This window comes from Heterodontus francisci, chromosome 19, assembly GCF_036365525.1.
Source record: "Heterodontus francisci isolate sHetFra1 chromosome 19, sHetFra1.hap1, whole genome shotgun sequence".
In the NCBI taxonomy this organism is placed as follows: Eukaryota; Metazoa; Chordata; class Chondrichthyes; order Heterodontiformes; family Heterodontidae; genus Heterodontus; species Heterodontus francisci.
Window position 1 is genome coordinate 82,950,524 of NC_090389.1, and position 16,059 is coordinate 82,966,582.

Consider the following 16,059-nt stretch of genomic DNA (forward strand, 5'->3'; position numbering starts at 1 on the left):
ATAGCTGGACATGCAAAAGGACGAGCTTGGCTCAGTTAAGAGCACTCTCACTTCCTGCTCCTATACATCTGCAGCAGTGAAAGCTACCTCCATGCAGAACGAGTCAACTGCAGGAAGGTCGTTGGTAGGCTGGATGGCAAAGAGTGATTAAATGACAAAAGGGATGATGGTGCAAGGCAAAAAGTGGTGATAATGGAAACAAGTAAAGGAACAAAAGATGAGTCCAAAGGTCATAGAATCACAAAATTGTTATAGCGTAAGAGGCCACTAGACCCATTGCATCCAAATCAGCTCTCCGAATGAGTAATTCACTGAGTGCCATTCCCCCGGCCTTCTCTCCGTAATCCTGCACATTCCTCCTTTTCATATAACAGTCTAATTCCCTTTTGAAAGCTTCAGTTGAACCTGCCTCCACCACACTCTCAGGCAGTGCATTCCAGACCTTAACGCGAAGCCCACAGACAGCAGAGCCTCCCAGTCCTTCCTGTCATCTATCACAGAGGTCTTAGATGACAGCAGGAGGGAGAGACTGGACAAGCCGCTAACTCTGCACGAGCTGACAAAGGCCGTCGAGTCCTTCGAGACGAGTAAAACTCCCGGAAGCGACGGCTTACCGGTCGAGTTGTACTCGGCCCTGTGGGACTGGGTCGGCCCAGACCTGCTGGAAGTATACAACAGTATGCTCCTGGCCGGCAGCATGTCAGAATCCATGAGGAAAGGCATAGTCACCCTCATCTACAAGCGGAAGGGGGAGAGGGCAGAAATCAGAAATTGGCGGCCCATCTCACTGCTTAATGCTGACTACAAGATTCTGTCCAGTCGAGTCAAATCTGCTCTGGAGTTGGTGATTCACCCCGATCAGACCTGTACTGTACCTGGCAGGAAGATCTCTGATAGTCTCGCGCTACTCAGGGATACGATCGCCTACGTGCGGGACAGGAGGGTGGACACCTGCCTCATCAGCCTGGACCAGGAGAACGCTTTTGACTGGATATCGCACACCTACATGATGGACGTGCTTTCCAAAATGGGGTTTGGGGAGGGAATCTGCAATTGGGTCCAACTGCTGTACGCAAACATCAGTAGCGCAGTCTCAATCAATGGGTGGGAATCGGAAAGTTTCCCGATCCAATCTGGAGTCAGACAGGGCTGTCCTCTCTCCCCGGTCTTGTTTGTTTGCTGTATTGAACCCTTTGCTGAGTCTATTAGGAAGGATGCGAGCATAAGAGGGGTGACAATCCCAGGCAGTGGAGGCACTCAGGTTAAAACCTCCCTGTACATGGATGACATCGCCGTCTTCTGCTCCTTTGTCCCCTTCACCATCAGGTCAGACTACCTGAAGGTGCTGGGGATATGGTTTGGAAGGGCCGGGGCGTGCACCAAAACCTGGGAGGAGCGAGTAGCCAAGGTACAACAAAAGTTGAGCATGTGGGGGCAGCGATCTCTCTTCATTGTGGGAAGAACCTGGTCATCAGGTGCGAGGCGCTCACGTTGTTGCTGTACGTGGCGCAGGTCTGGCCCATACCCCACTCCTGCGCTGTGGCCGTCACCCGAGCCATTTTCCGCTTCATCTGGGGATCTAAAATGGACCGGGTCCGGAGGGACATGATGTTCAAATCTCTGGATAAGGGCGGGAAAAATGTACCCAACGTGGCCCTCATCCTGATGACCACCTTCGTGTGCGGCTGCACCAAGCTGTGCGTAGACCCCCAGTACGCAAACACCAAGTGTCACTACGTGCTGAGGTTCTATCTGTCCCCGGTGTTGTGAAGGATGGGCCTGGTCACATTGCCGCGGAATGCTCCATCCAATTGGACCGTGCCGTACCACCTATCCTTCGTGGAGCAGTTTCTGCGGGAAAACACTTTTGACCACCGATCCATCAGGCAGTGGTCTGCACGGAATGTCCTCAAGGCCCTACGGGAAAAGGAGACGGTGGATCCTGTCGGACGGTTCCCCGAGCAGACCGACAAAGTCATTTGGCGGAATGCCTCATTACCAGAACTTTCAAACAAGCACCAAGATGTAGCTTGGCTGGTGGTGAGAAGGGCCCTCCCCGTCAGATCCTTCCTGCACGCCCGAAGTCTCACCCTCTCCGCGCAATGCCCCCGCGGTGGCTGTGGTGGGGAAGAGACGGTTGCCCACCTCCTCCTGGAATGTGTCTTTGCAAAGCAGGTGTGGAAAGAGATGCAGTGGTTTTTGTCGAGGTTTTTCCCAAGCAGCTCTGTAACACAGGAGTCTGTGCTCTTCGGGCTGTTCCCACGGACGCACACCGAGACAAACATCAACTGCTGTTGGAGGACTATCAATTTGGTGAAAGACGCCCTTTGGTCTGCACGAAACTTGCTGATCTTCCAGCGCAAATAGTTGTCCACCACCGAATGTTGCAGACTGGCACATTCCAAGGTCCAGGACTACGTGCTGAGGGACGCACTAAAACTTGGGGCAGCCGCAGCAAAGGCTCAATGGGGAAAGACCACAGTGTAAGGTCCCCCCACCAAGCTGATCGTAGGGGCTGGATCCATGGGAAACCCCTCGAACTGTATCGGGAAATTTTTCATTTGCTGTAAAATGTAAAAATGTTAATGGCATGACAAATGAAATGGAAGGGTTATGAGGCAACTCATGATTGTATTGAAGGAAGCTGATCTCCCTTGCAATGTTTGTATTTTTTGGTGCTGTTTGAAACTGTTTGGCAATGTAATTTTTACAGATTTTTATGAATAAAGTATATTTTGGAAATAAATAAAAAAATTCCAGACCTTAACCAGGTTCAACGTGAAAAAGATTTCCTTGTGTTGCTTTTGCTTCTTTTACCAATTACTTTAAATCTGTGCCCTCTCGTTCTTGATCCTTTGATGAGTGGGAACAGTTTCTCTCTATCTACTCTGTCCAGACCCCTCATGATTTTGAATGCCTCTATCAAATCACCTCTCAGCCTTCTCTTCTCCAAGGAAAACAGTCCTGACTTCTCCAATCTATCTTCATAACTGAAGTTCCTCATCCCTGGAACCATTCTCATGAATCTTTTCTATACTCTCTCCAATGCCTTCACATCTTTCCTAAAATGCGGCGCCCAGAACTGGAGGCAATACTCCAGCTGAGGCCGAACTAATGTCTTATACAAGTTCAACATAACTTTCTTGCTCTTGTACTCTCTGCTTCTATTAATAAAGCCCAGGATACTGCATGCTTTATTAACTGCTCTCTCAACCTGTCCTGCCATCTTCAATGACTTACGCACATACACACCCAGATCCCTCTGCTCCTGCATCCCCTTTAGAATTGTACCCTTTATTCTATGTTGTCGCTCCATGTTCTTCCTGTCAAAATGAATCACTTCACATTTCTCCATATTGAACTTCATCTGCCACCTGTCTGCCCATTCCACCAACTTGTCTATGTCTTTTGACGTTCGACACAGTCCTCCTCACAGTTCACAATATTTCCAAGTTTCGTATCATCCACAAACTTTGAAATTGTGCCCTGTACACCAAGGTCTAGGCCATTAATATATATCAGGAAAAGCAATGGTCCCAACACTGACCCCCTGGGAAACTCCACTACAAACCTTCCTCCAGCCCGAAAAACATCCATTAATCATTACTCTGTTTTCTGTCACTCAGCCAATTCTGTTTCCATGTTGCTACTGTTATTCCATGAGCTATAACTTTGCTCACACGTCTGTTGTGTGGCATTGTATCAAATGCCTTTTGGAAGTCCATGTACACCACGTCAACAGCATTGCCCTCATCAACCCTCTCTGTTACCTCTTCAAAAAACTCCTGCAAGTTAAAATGTAAATGGTTACGACAGAATAGCAGAGTGGGAGAGAAGCATGGAAAATCTGGCAAATCAGAAAGGATTGCCATGGCCTGGGAATGTGGTTGAAGAAAGGCAGCTAGAACTTAGTAAAAGAAAGAACTTGCATTTATATAGAGCATTTCAGGATACCCCAAAGTGCTTTGCAGCCAATGAGGTACTTTTGAAGAGTAGTCATTATAATGTAAACTATCCCTCCTTGTCCTCCTCAACCTGACTGCAGCTTTTGACAGGGTTGACCACACCATACTCCTACAACGCCTCTCTACTGTTGCCCAGCTGGATGGGACTGCACTCACCTGGTTCCATTCTTATCTATCTAGTCATAGCCAGTGAATCGTCATTGGGCTTCTCTTCCCACACCGGCATTGTTAGCTCCGATGTCTTGCAAGGATCTATCCTTAGCCCCCTCCTATTTCTCATCTACATGCTGCCCCTTGGCGACATCATCCAAAAACACAGCATCAGTTTTCATATGTATGCTGATGACTCATTGGTTCGGCCACAACTTGAGTACTGTGTGCAGTTCTGGTCACCTCATTTACAGAAAGGATGTAATTACACTAGAGAGCGTACAGAGGAGATTTACGAGGATGTTGCCAGGACTGGAAAAATGCAGCTATGAGGAAAGATTGGATAGGCTGGGATTGTTCTCCTTGGGACAGAGAAGGCTGAGGAGAGATCTGATTGAAATGTACAAAATTTTGAGAGGCCTGGATAGAGTGGAGGTGAAGGGTCTATTCACCTTAGCAGAGAGGTCAGTGACGAGGGGGCATAGATTTAAAGTGATTGGTAGAAAAATTAGAGGGGAGATGAGGAAAAGCTTTTTGACCCAGAGGGTGGTGATGGTCTGGAACTCACTGCTCGAAAGGGTAGTTGAGGCAGAAACCCTCAACTCATTCAAAAGGGGTCTGGATATGTACCTCAGGTGCCATAATCTGCAGGGCTAAGGACCAAATGCTGGAAGGTGGGATTAGAATAGGTGGATTGTTTTTTGGCCGGCACAGACACGATGGGCCAACTGGCCTCTTTCTGTGCCTTAAACCTTCTATGATTCTGATTCTATGACACCCAGCTTCACTTCACTACCACCTCTCTCAACTCCTCTGCTGTCTCTAAATTGGCAAACTGCTCGTCCGACATTCAATACCAAATGAGCAGAAGTTTCCTCCAACTAAATATTTGGAAGACAAAAGCCATTCCCTTAAGTGCCCACCAAAAACTCTGTGCCCTGGTCACCCTCTCCCTGGAAATCTCTGAGGCTTGATCAGACTGTTTGCAACCTTTGAGTCATATTTGACTCTAAGATGAGCTCCCAACCACATATCTGCAACTTCACGAAGACTGCCTATTTCCACCTCTGCAACATCACTCAACTCTGCTTCTGCCTCAGCTCATTTGCTGCTAAAACACTCATCCATGCCCTTATTACCTCTGGACTTGATTCTATTCCAAGGCATTCCTGGCCAGCCTCCCAAATTCCACTCTCCGTAAATTAGAGGCCATCTAAAACTCTGCTGTCTGTGTCCTAACTAGCACCAAATCCCATTCACGCATCACCCTGTGCTCGCTGACCTACATTGGCTCCCGTTTCAGAAATCCCTTACATTTAAAATTCTCATTGTTTTCAAATTCCTTCCATAAGTCCCTGTAATCTCCTCCAGCCCTGTGACCCTCTGAGATATCTGTGCTTCTCAAATTCTGGTCTCTTGAGCATCCCAAATTTTAATCGCTCAATCATTGGAGGCCGTGCCTTCAGCTGTCAAGGCCCTAAGCTCTGGAATTTCCTCTCTTAAATCCCTCTGCCTCTCTTCCTCTCTTTTCTCTTTTAAGACACTCCTTAAAGCCGACCTCATTGACCAAACTTTTGGTCATCTGCCCTAATATCCTTCTTATGTGGCTAATTGTCAAGTTTTGTTTGATAACACTCCTGTAAAGCACCTTCGGATGTTTTACTATGTTAAAGGCACTATATAAATACAATTTGTTGTCGGAAACTGAACTACAAATTGTGCTGGGGCTCCATTTAAGTTTGGATTGCAGCTCGCTAGATGAGGTCTTTGCATTGTGAGCTGAAGCATCTATCTTAGCAAAATATTAACAACAGGTTGAACACATAGGGCAGCAATTGGAAAGGAGAAGTGCTGTCAGTTGATATGTTATCACACGTGTGATAATTCCATGACTTCCTTCAGTAAGATAGCATCAGTTTATTTAGGGCTAGAAAAATGTTAGGAGTGAGATTAACAATCACAAAGATTGAGACAGATTGCAAACCTATTCAAACACATGGAGCTATGGTTATTTCCACAAGTGATGTGTAAATAGGTTATAACCTCAATGAGCAATATTGACAGGTCTGCAACAGCATTTATATAGAATTACACTGAATTTTACAGCACAGAAAAAGGCTATTTGACCGTATGGGTCTATGCCGCTGTGTATGCTCCAACAAACCACCTCCCACTTTACTTCATCTGAACCTATCAACATATTCTTCTATTCCTTTCTCCCTCATGTGCTTAACAAATTTCCCCTTCAATGCATTTATGCTTTTTGTCTCAACCATTCCATTTGGTAGCAAATTCCACATTCTAACCACTCACTCAATAAAGAAATTTCTCATGAAGTCCTTATTGTTCTTAGGTTTGGACTTCCATACAAGTGGAAACGTCTTCTCAACAGCTACTCTATCAAACCCCTTCATAATATGGCTTTGTTAACCTGACCCACTACGTTTAATAATTTGTGTAGCTGTACCCCTAGACCCTATGCGCCTCTATCCCATTTAAATTATTAATTTCCAAGAACAAGGCCTTCTTATTCCTCCGATCAAAATGCATGGAATCACACTTATCTGCATTAAAATATATTTCTACTGAATAACGATTGTTATGCATCTGTTTAAAATTTTTATATCACGTGCACTATAGTGATCTTAAATAAGGACCCATTTTGACATGTGATACGATAATACCCCTTAACTCAAAGAGATCTCAAAGTTGCATTGCTTGTCAAATAATTTCTACTCGCCCAAACTATCTCTAGATTATAGTACAATTTCATTTTTCTTTGAAACTTAGGTTCATCCCAAGAGGTAAAATCTTGTGTCCTGTGCTGACCAATGTCTAGTATTGTGGTTCTCTGATCAAAATGCTGTGTTCTAATTGATAATTGGCAGTGAGCAGCCTAGAAACAAATCCAGCTCCTTTAATGCAGTAAAGCATTCCAAAGCACTTTTCGGGAGCATAATCAAACACAATTCGCTACCGAGTCAACTTAAGGAGATATTCGGGCAGGGTTAGGTTTAAAGCAGCATCTTAAAGAAGCATCGATTTCTGGCCTCTTTCACATCCCCCATTTAATTGCTCCATGATTGCCAGCTGTGCCTTCAGTTGCAAAGGCCCAAACCTCTGGAATTCCCTCCCTAAACCTCTCCACCTTTAAGACACTCCCTAAAACCTCTGTCATTGACTAAGCTTGTAGCCATCTGCCCCAATGTGACTTGGTGTCTAATTTTGCTTTATTATGCCGCTGCTGAAGTGCCTTGGGATGTTAAAGGCACTATATAAATGCAAGTTGTTGTTGAGTAGAGAGGCGGTGAGGTTTAAATTATGCATAAAACATGAAATATGAAAAGGTTGTGTGGGGGGAAACATCATTAAAAATGAGAAATTATATTAATTTAAAGAGGATGTGGCAAATTAGAAGCTTAGGTGCAATCTGAATAACGCTCTATTCTTAGGTGCAATCTGAACAACAAGCTCTATTCTTGGGGGAGTGGGGGAGGGGAGGAAAAAAATCCCCCGCCGTTCAAATGAAACGTTGACAACAATGACGTCGACGCTTTCCCGGAGCAACCAATGGCTATCAAGGGTCCCCTGACCAATAGGAGCGCTGTTGCTGAGGCGAGGCAGCCGGGGCAAGGTGGGTACCGCCCCCCGCGCTCGCAGGAAGCCAATCGGGGAAAAGGGAAGGCGGGGCTAAAGGGCGGTTGGCCCCACCCCCTGGGCCGGATCGAGGCCACGGGGCTGTTGTCAGCGGGAAGACCGCCGCCATTTTATAACGTCAGAGAACAAAGAAGAAGCAGAGAGGAAGAAATAAAATATTATTGCAGGTAAGCAGGCAGCATTTTTAAACACCACACACACCCACCCAATAACTAATTATAAACGCTTCGGGTAAGTATAAATCCTAAATAACGGAGGGTTTATTCATTATTTCCTGTAGTATCTTTGAGGCGAGGCTCCTCTGGTTGCTTAGTGACTTGGGACAAGAGCGCTACCATTTCCATATAAATGTTTCCTCTTAATTCTTCAGTTAAATTGAATTGACTGATTCCTGTTTGTTTATTTGAATTAATAATTAATTCAAGTCTCATGTGCTTGTGTGACCGTGCCCTTGGTTTAAATGATCTGAGGTTTTCCCCTAAGATCGCTGTTGTGTGGTGTATTTTTGTTTTTTTTTAATCCACTGTTTTTGTTTCTCAGTTATGGCTTTTTTTAATTAATTAATTTAATTAGGAATGACTAGCATGTAATTATCAGAATCCAATAAATTGGATTTAAATGGACCATTTTGCCAATTTATATTCGCTGGAAATGTTTTATCCACAATTTCATGTAAATTTGTCAAATATGTATGATATCTGTTTGGAAAATAAAGCTTTTGACATTTGTCCCTTTTTCTTGGCCATTTAAAGAATGATTGAAATTTAGTGTCTTGTCAAATGTATGTTCTAATGTAGAACTAGGTTCTGCAATTCATCCAATAGAATGAGAAAACAAGTGTTTGCTTTAAACCTTTTATTAGGATGGAATGTATTTAAATCTATAGCAGTAAACGCAGGGTTAGTTTAGAATCTAAATTACTCAATTTATCATTATCTTAGGTGTGATTAAATATGACAGTCAGCCTACCCAATTTGGAGAGCAATACCTTTTAATTTTAAATTTATTTATTTTGTTGCTTTGACTAATCGATAATGCAACTCTCTTACAGGGGTCTTGTTTGTGATGGAAGCTTCATTACAGTAACTGGTTCCCATTATTCACCCAGTGTTGGAATTGCTTGCTGAGCGAGTTTCCAAATTCACCGTCTGCTGCGCATGTGCTTGGTGTCCTGCGTGGGTCCACGGTCAGCAACCAAATTATTTTGTGCTGGTCCTTTTTTGAAACATTCTTAAATTCCCATTTTATCGGTGATAAAACACACTAGAGCTTACTTTGTTTCTGCATGGTGCATATTCGGTCAGTTGTCCTCAATCCTGATCTCCTCAGGGTAGGGGACAATTTGAAATATGGTGATGTGTAAAATATTCATGTGACCATTGCTGGTGCTTGTGCACAATAACAAGTATGGTGATGACCTGTCAACGTAACTTGTAAGATCATCACTGGGATTTCAGCAAAGTCTTGAGTTTTTTTGCTTGGGTGAGAGTCACTGCCTAGCATGAAGAATGGTTAGCACCGCAGCCTCACAGCTCCAGCGACCCGGGTTCAGTTCTGGGTACTGTCTGTGCGGCGTTTGCAAGTTCTCCCTGTGACTGTGTGGGTTTCTGCCGGGTGCTCTGGTTTCCTCCCACAGCCAAAGACTTGCAGGTTGATAGGTAAATTGGACATTGTAAATTGCCCCTAGTATAGGTAGGAGAATGGTGGGGATGTGGTAGGGAATATGGGGTTAATGTAAGGTTAGTATAAATGGGTGGTTGTTGGTTAGCACAGACTCGGTGGGCCGAAGGGCCTGTTTCAGTGCTGTATCTCTAAATAAACTTACTTTTGCTTCCCTTATCTTCTGCCTGCTTCTGTTCATCAATTTCTCTCAGACTCTCTCAACTCTGATAAATTATATTTCCTGCTTATGGAGACCAGGTTTACCTATGTTCCTCAATTGTAGAGTGATTGTGACTTTGTTTGAAATGTTGCTTGGCTCTTAATCAAAATGTTGTGGGTTACAAGCCCCACAGCACACTTCATGTCAACACAATAAATAGAAGCCCTGATAAAGGTCCAGTGGCAGTGTTTAATGAAGAGCACAATTCTTGCTTCAACCAGCAGCACCAAAAAGAGCCCAGATTATTTAGTGTATCGTTCTGTTTATGGGAGTCTTCTACATACAGATTAACTGCTGTGTTTGCTAAGATAATGGTTACTTAGAGTAATTGATTGGCTCTGAACATACACTGAAGACAGAAGATGCAAATATAAAAGAGTATTTCACATTTAATCTGTGTTGATTATGTTGGTTGACAAAGATATTAGCCAGGACATTTGGGGAATTACCTAGAGTCACCTCTTCTTTGGTTTCTTGGGATCTTTTACATCTTCCTGAGGAAGTGGCAGGGTCCTCAATTTAATATTTCATCCAAAATACAGCATCTCTGACAATACAACATTTCCTCAGGGCTACGCTGAAATACCATCTTAGTTTATGCACTGTGGTCCTCAAATGGGGCTTAACCCTTGACCTTTAATTCAGAGGTGAGATTGCTACCATTGATCCAAGCTGACACTTTAATCTATGGGAGATTAGTGTATCTTTGTCAAGTCCAATTTGGTGTGATGTTGCAATATTTGCTTAATGTTAGCCATAACCAAAATTATAAAAGAACAGAAAAGTTTGTTAAGGACTGAAATAAGTTGCATTCCCCCAAACTATACCTAGAACTATACTTGCACTGTGCCAGAGTTGACTGAAAAATGGGGTTCTAGTTAGATGCAAATTATTTAACTAATGGATTGTTGGTAGTCTTCTATAAAATATTAGGCCGGGCAATGTTGTGTATTGACTGATATCCAGTCACTCTAAAAGACTGGTCAGTTATCCCTATGTGCTTTGTAGATCACTAGTTTTCAGACATTTCACAAGGTAGCTCTACAGCCTTTGATATAGTTAAGCACACCATCCACCTTCAGTGCCTTTTCCTCCATTGTCTAGCTCATTGGGGTTGTCCTCTCTTGGCTCCAATCTTACCTATTCCAGCATAGCCAGAGCATCACCAGCAATGGCTTCTGTTACTGTCCCTGTGCCTCTGGAGTTTTCTCAATCCATTTTTGGGCCCCCTGTGCTTCCTCATCTATATGTTGTTTTAGGCAACATCATCCACCGATTTGGCATCAGTTTCCAAACATATGTTGGAATATCCAGCCGTGCCACCTCACTCAATCCCTCCATAAGTCTGTGTTGTCAGACTGCTTGTGACAATGAGCTGCAGTTTCCTCCAGTTAAAATTTCAAAGACTGAAGCCATTATTCTGTTTTCCACTGCAGACTACCACTGATTTCCCTCCTCATCCATGCCTTTATCACCCCAACATTCTAGTGATGTGGCTGGACTTCCATTCTCCATGGTCGAAAATTTAGCTCATGCAAAACTGTACTACCCATATCTTGTCCTGCTTACCTATCGTCCTGTCATTAATAATCTGCATTGGCTTCTGGCCATCCCAATGCCTTGAATTTTGAAATTCTCATTCTCTGTTTCAAATGCGTTTATGTCCCTGCCCCATCTGATCTCTAACTTCAGATCATAACATCCTCTGCCACCACCTCCCCCCAGCCAAAAAAAAAACTCTCCGTGTCTCTAACTCTTGCCTTTTGTGTATCCGCTCCATCGGCATCCATATCTTCATCTGTCATAAACAACTCAGTCTCTCCTCCTTTATATCCATCTGTAACCAATCTTTTGGCCACCCCTCCTAAAATCCCCTTTTTTGATTCGGCATCTGTTTGTGTCTGATTATGCCTCTGAAGAGTCTTGGAACTTTTTTGCCTAAATTGAAAGTGGTAGCTAGATAATATTACATTTCCTGACCATACAGCTCAAGTCCCAAACTACTTACATGGTTCTTTGGTAAAATGTTAGTGGCATTTTTGTTCAAAATGGACTTGTGGGTACAATACAGTAACAAGTAAGGAAAAAAAATGTTTTTTTTATTGCTCCGTCTGCATCAGTTGCAGCTGGCATCTGTGTGGAACTTAATGGTTACCTCATGGAAATTTTTGAATTTCCCACTTGTGGCTGTTTTAAATTTTAGCTATATTCTATATTTAATAACTTGCGTGTTAAAATAGCTTCCTTTATTTTCATATTTGTAGTAAAATCTTGCACTTTTTGGGCAATTGGATCTCATAAAATTTCAACTGGTAGCTGAATCTAAATTGAGTGCTTAAGTTCAGGAAAACTGTAAGTTTGTCTCTTCTCTCTTTCCCCCCACCCCCATCCCCACCCAATTAAAATTAGTAGGTTAACAGCATGCAGTGTGTGCTGCACAACAAGAACTTCAATTACTAGATAACACGGTGGATCAGGATTTAGAGGTCAGTGAAGGAAACGAGGAATAAGGGAGCTTTTTAAAGTACACCTTCTTTATTCATTTTTGGTTAACGCAGGCCACATTTAATCCTGTGAACCAATGTTCTATTAAATTACATATTTTATTGGTTGCTGTTTGATTTATCCTAACTTTGTAGCATTGAAACACCAGAGCTACTGGAGATTCTTCCCCTCGTGAATGCGTAAACCTCACCTAGGAGAATGTGTGGAAAGAAAAATGCTATGGAATATGCATGAGATTTTTTCAATGCTGCCTTTCCCTCTTCATCATTTTGTATGATCAGGTCAGCATAGTGGTATTGGGCTTGGCTCAATTATGTGTTTATCTACTGTTAACGATACATGTATCAGTGCTAAGAAAATCTCTCAGCCTCGAATCTGAGACTTGCAGTTTAATATCCAGACTGATGGTCTTGATTATTTAAAAGAAAACTTGAATGAAATAATCCTTTGGTGTTAGCCTAGTGATACCCTTCTTCACTTTGATTGTCTGAAGATTACATATCCAAAATAAATGAAATGGGAAAGTAATTTAATCTGACTACATGAATGTTGGGTACATTAATTCTTGAATACAACCAATGTGCACAGGTATTCAGTGTTTCATAGTAACGTATAGTCACATTGAATATACTGCAGCTGATCTGAATCCCATTCTTTAGACAGCACGTGTCAATTGTCCAGCTAATTTCTGAGTATGACTGCCATTTGTTTCGGTTCTTTCAGCTGCCTTCTGTAAAATGGGATTTGCTTATATGGTTTCTGGTGCCAGTTCTGATGGTTTTGATGACTAAGTTGTTTGTGAAAAAACTAGTAGCTTGATAGACTGTAATTCATGATGCAAACATTTCACAATTTATGGTATTAATTTGCAACTGAAACTTTTCCTTGAAACTGGATTGATGTATGTTTACCAAACGTACCATTAATCTGTTACAAGCTCAGAAAAATCTTTTTTTTAAAAAAACATATCTACTTTAAATCCTAGCTATTGCAAAACAAAACTCAGCAGCAAGGAGATAACCCAAATTTGCCTAAAAAGAAGAAAGTGGAACTTGCATTTTTACTTGCAGTTTCATATTTAGTTATGGGTGTATTATTGCCTAAACTGCTTGCTGTGAACATGTTTCTGCTTCTATACTACACTAGAATTGATCCAGAGAAATAAATGCAATATATATATTTTATGAAATGTTTAAATCTTTCTAATTTCATAAATTATGTAGACAAACTTTTGAATGTGCCTTGAGTGACTTGGTTGAAAGTCTCAAGGCCACACTGAAGCCAAGGCTACAAAGGTTATTTGTTACATCTTGTGTTCTATTCCAGTGATCTTTGAGCTAAATTCTTGAGAACTTTGGCAACTTATAGTGAGAAATGATGGCGATGCATATTGTAATATACTAATAAAACTACTTTAATACTCTGAAGAGAATTTATTGATTAGGCACTAATTTTTATATGTGGTGATTCTTGCTTCCAGTAGAAACTCTAAAGAGCTTAAACCTGTGACATGAATTCCCAGTGACGATTACTTTGGTCACCTTTAGCCTTTTAGATTATTTTGTATACATAAGGAAATACATGTCTTCGTGTCCTTATCTTGCTTAACCTAGAAACATAAAAGACTGTAAAGTATCTAAAGATACAGTTTTTTTTTTAAGTCAGGTACCAGACTCTGGTTGCACCTTATACAAAAGTTTTTAAATTGCCTCCATAGCATTGCAAGACTCATTCAAATCATAGAGGAAGCAGCAGGTTCAGCTTATTATGCTGCATTACAATAACTGACATTAAAACCATTATTAAATCTCCACTGATTATAAATACACCACCATATTCTCGAGCGCAATTGGGGATAGGCATTAAATGCTGGCCTTGCCAGTGATGCTCGCATCTGATGAAATAAAAAGAAAAGTAACCGCAAGTGAAAGCATGAAGGGATAGAGAATGTTCCAGAATTGCACAACTGATGGCTATGCTGGATCTTGTTTTATTATAGAGTCACTCACCAAGCAACTAATGACATTGAAATATGATTTATGAGTTGAACATGGCCCTGGACTGTAATGTGCAAAGATAAATGACCAGCATGTTTAATGCAGACAGTGTTAAAATGATTAGGCAATTGTGCACGCATTCATCAGATAACGTAGTGATTTACAAATTATATCAGTTTCTAATCCAACTACTTGATAACAGTTGCTGACTAGCACTGCCAAGTCTATATTGTAAATGCTTCATTGGGTTTTAAGTAAGAACAATAAAGCTTTAATTGCAACTGTGGTTAATTTTAAGGACTGCAATGATGTAGAAAATGAAATGGTCAGAATGATAGACTTAGTCTTTCATCACAACTCAAATGTAAGCTACCTTTTACAGTACACAAAAAAAACTTTTCCTGAAGTTCAGTTTATAAATGGAATGATTTTGGTAACTATGTAGTAATGCACTGAAATCCTCTGGTAATGGGGAGGAGACTGGGAAATATGCTTTTAAGAGTAGGCAAGTTTGAGGACTTTTTTGAGGCGAATGTTCTAGTGCGTCATAAATAGAATTGAGCCTCTAAATGTGAAGAATAGGTGTCCAACTTGGCACAAGATACTATGTATAGATACTGTTGAATGGAATAGCTGCAAAGTTCTATGCTCAGACATTGGATGCTATGCTTGATGTCACACATGAATGAAGTCTGAATTAGCGTGGATGCTCTAATATTAGATTCGATCTGTCATCACAACTTTTCCAATCTCATTGAAATCCATGTTTCTAATATCAATTTTCAGATTTTTTAAAATTCTGGAATTCTATTTTTTAATGCTTGAGTAGCTAAGAATGCCACTTAAGGATCAGAAATTGTGCTGGTTCACTAGAACATTGCAGTCAGTCAGTGAGTGTGGCTCAACCAGTGTGCTACTTAATTTGTTGCATCACCAATTCATACTCTCTATCTGTTCAGTGTGTGCTTTCATGCATGAAGGTTTTATTTCTTCACACTTTTTATAAATCAATACCTCATGCGTGCGTGTGGGCGTGGAAGTTACAATAATTCTCCATTTTAGTAGAGCAAACTGACATCCAGTTCTGCTAAGTTGATACGTTTGACACTTGGAACAGAGAATGCTGTGACTTAACCTTGATCTATCCCATGCATTTGTATCTGACATGGACCAGTTCAGAATCTCATCATTTTGTGGATGTATGATTATTATGAAGCTCAAATCACATATGCCTAAAAGGCTGCCATATTTCTAGGATGCTATTGCTTGTTCAACTTAGTGGTTCTCTGCATCTGAGTTGTCATTAAGACCACATGAAACAAATATGGCTTTTATAAAAAAAAAAGCAAAACTGCAACAGTACCTTTTTGACCAGATTTTCAGCCATTGTAATTGGGGGGTGGGGGGGGGGAAACGACACAAATATTTCTCCCCACATCTGTCTCAGTGTGCCAAACTGGTGTGGCATCATGTGTAAATTATACTGAATTCAGTGTCTTGCTTCAGCAGTTGAATGCAAAAAAACAATTTTTGTTCGCAGACCAGTGACAACTTTTGTCAGATATTTGTCGTGTTTCATTTTACAAATTTGAATTGAAAAACCTCCTTTTAAAGAAAGTTAAGAGGCGCATTAAGTTTTATTTTTACAGTTCACGTGTATTTTAAATGTCAAATTTTATAGTCCATTGGTTGCACATTCCACTTGAAAACTTTTTAAATTCTCCCTTGCATTATCCAGCCCGCAGCATAGCGAAATCCAGTGCTGTTTTCCAGAGAAGATGAGAACCTTTTCCCCTTCTTCATGTGAACTAGTGTTTACTGAAGTTCTAATCTGTGTTTAGGCATGAAATGACACTGTTGCCATTTAATGGGGACAGTAAACTGGTGTCCTGACACTAGGTGG

At 41.6% G+C, this 16,059-nt stretch overlaps 1 protein-coding gene across 3 annotated transcripts in view; it reads left to right on the forward strand.

The window, feature by feature from the left end:
* Positions 1-7,830: 7,830 nt before the first annotated feature.
* Positions 7,831-16,059, forward strand: part of ip6k2b (inositol hexakisphosphate kinase 2b) — a 30,271-nt gene continuing 22,042 nt past the window's right edge. The window contains exons 1-2 of one of the 3 annotated variants that reach the window (XM_068052120.1): positions 7,853-7,939; positions 8,824-8,958. The gene's annotated coding sequence lies outside the window, so the exon portion shown is untranslated. Of the gene's footprint in view, positions 7,940-8,823; positions 8,959-12,332; positions 12,441-16,059 lie in introns of those variants that run through there. The other 2 variants (XM_068052118.1, XM_068052121.1) reach the window with 2 other exon arrangements.